This window comes from Petromyzon marinus, unplaced genomic scaffold (assembly GCF_048934315.1).
Source record: "Petromyzon marinus isolate PM22_M1 ecotype Great Lakes invasive population unplaced genomic scaffold, UKy_Petmar_22M1.pri1.0 PM_G_Scaffold_21, whole genome shotgun sequence".
NCBI classification, from domain to species: Eukaryota; Metazoa; Chordata; class Hyperoartia; order Petromyzontiformes; family Petromyzontidae; genus Petromyzon; species Petromyzon marinus.
The window spans coordinates 1,012,501-1,015,000 of NW_027422773.1; positions in this window are offsets into that span (position 1 = coordinate 1,012,501).

The window sequence follows — 2,500 nt, forward strand, 5'->3', positions numbered from 1 at the left end:
GCTTTTTGGGCACAGCGATGATGGTGGAGGACTTGAGACAGGCTGGTACATGGCATGTCTCCAGGGAGGTGTTAAAGATGTTGGTGAACACCGGAGACAGCTGGTCAGCGCAGTGCCTGAGGGTGGCTGGAGAGACAGAGTCCGGCCCGGCTGCTTTGCGTGGATTCTGCCTCTTGAAAAGCCCATTAACTTCTCCCTCCTGAAAGGAGAGAGTCGTTTCTGTAGTATGGGTGGGGGATGGGGCCTCTTGGGTGGGAAGGGGTGGTTCAGGACAGTCCAATTGTCTTTCAAATCTACGGTAGAACTCGTTCAGGTCGTTGGCTAGGCGGGAGTCGTTAGTGGTGTGGGGCGCTCTGGGTTTGTAGTTGGTGATGTGCCTGAGCCCTTTGGCAGACAGAAGCAGCGTCGTTAGTAGAGAACTGGTGTTTTAGTGTCTCTGAGTACAGTCGTTTAGCCTCTCTCACCGCTTTGCTAAACCTGTTCTTCGACTCCTTGAATCTGTCTCTATCCCCACTCCTAAACGCTTCCTCCTTCTCCAACCTCAACCTTTTGAGCTTTGCTGAGAACCAGGGCTTGTTGTTGTTAAAGTTCACCCTGGTACGTGTTGGGATACAGCAGTCCTCACAGAAGCTGATGTACACAGCCTCTGTGAGTTCATCCAGACTATTGGTAGCAGTCGTGAACATATCCCAGTCAGTACAGTCTAAGCACGCCCGCAAATCTTCCACAGCCTCACTGGTCCACTGTTTAGATGTCCTCACAGCAGGTTTACAGAGTTTTAGTTGCTGCCTGTATGCACGAATCAGGTGGACCAAGGGAGTTCTGTGCGAGCCGAACAGCCCCGTGACCCACAAGAGAAACATCCCCGCCAAATTCGAGCGTTTGACGGGGTCTATCCGTGAAAAAATATTCACGTTTTTGAGTGCACATGCATTTCTGCTGCAAATGCCTCTGGAAGTTTCATGCCGTTCGTATGCCAATTGTGGCAACACGAAAATGACCCGTTTTCCCATTCCGAGGGATTTCTGTGCGACCCTAACAGCCCCGTGAGCCACAAGAGACACATCCCCGCCAATTTCTAGCGTTTCACGGGGTCTATCCGTGAAAAATATAGACGTTTTTGAGTGCACATGCATTTCTGCTGCAGATGCCTCTGGAAGTTTCATGCCGTTCGTACGCAATGTGGCAACACGAAAATGACCCCTTTTCCCATTCCGAGGGATTTCTGTGCGACCCTAACTAACAGCGCCCGTGAGCCACAAGAGAGACATCCCCGCCAATTTATAGCGTTTCACGGGGTCTATCCGTGAAAAATATAGACGTTTTTGAGTGCACATGCATTCCTGCTGCAAATGCCTCTGGAAGTTTCATGCCGTTCCTATGCAATGTGGCCACACAAAAATGACCCGTTTTCCCATTCCGAGGCATTTCTGTGCGACCCTAACAGCCCCGTGAGCCACAAGAGAGACATCCCCGCCAACTTCTAGCGTTTGACGGGGTCTATGCGTGAAAAATATTAAAATTTTTGAGTGCACGTGCCTTTCTGCTGCAAATGCCTCTGGAAGTTTCATGGCGTTCCTATGCAATGTGGCAACACGAAAATGACCCCTTTTCCCATTCCGAGGGAGTTCTGTGCCACCCTAACAGCCCCGTGAGCCACAAGAGACACATCCCCGCCAATTTCTAGCGTTTCACGGGGTCTATCCGTGAAACATATAGAAGTTTTTGAGTGCACATGCATTCCTGCTGCAAATGCCTCTGGAAGTTTCATGCGGTTCGTACGCAATGTGGCAACACGAAAATGACCCGTTTTCCCATTCCCAGGGATTTCTGTGCGACCCGAACAGCCCCGTGAGCCACAAGAGACACATCCCCGCCAATTTCTAGCGTTTCACGGGGTCTATCCGTGAAAAATATCAATTTTTTTTGACTGCACATGCATTTCTGCTGCAAATGCCTCTGGAAGTTGCATGCGGTTCGCATGCAATGTGGCGACACGAAAATGACCCGTTTTCCCATTCCGAGGGATTTCTGTGCCACCCTAACAGCCCCGTGAGCCACAAGAGAGACATCCCCGCCAATTTCTAGCGTATCACGGGGTCTATCCGTGAGAAATATTCACTTTTTTGAGTGCACATGCATTCCTGCTGCAAATGCCTCTGGAAGTTTCATGCGGTTCGTATGCAATGTGGCGACACGAAAATGACCCGTTTTCCCATTCCGAGGAATTTCTGTGCCACCCTAACAGCCCCGTGAGCCACAAGAGAGACATCCCCGCCCACTTCTAGCGTTTCACGGGGTCTCTCCGTGAAAAATATCACATTTTTTGAGTGCACATGCATTCCTGCTGCAAATGCCTCTGGAAGTTTCATGCGGTTCGCATGCAATGTGGCGACACGAAAATGACCCGTTTTTTCCCATTCCGAGGGATTTCTGTGCCACCCTAACAGCCCCGTGAGCCACAAGAGACACATCCCCGCCAATTTCTATCGTTTCACGG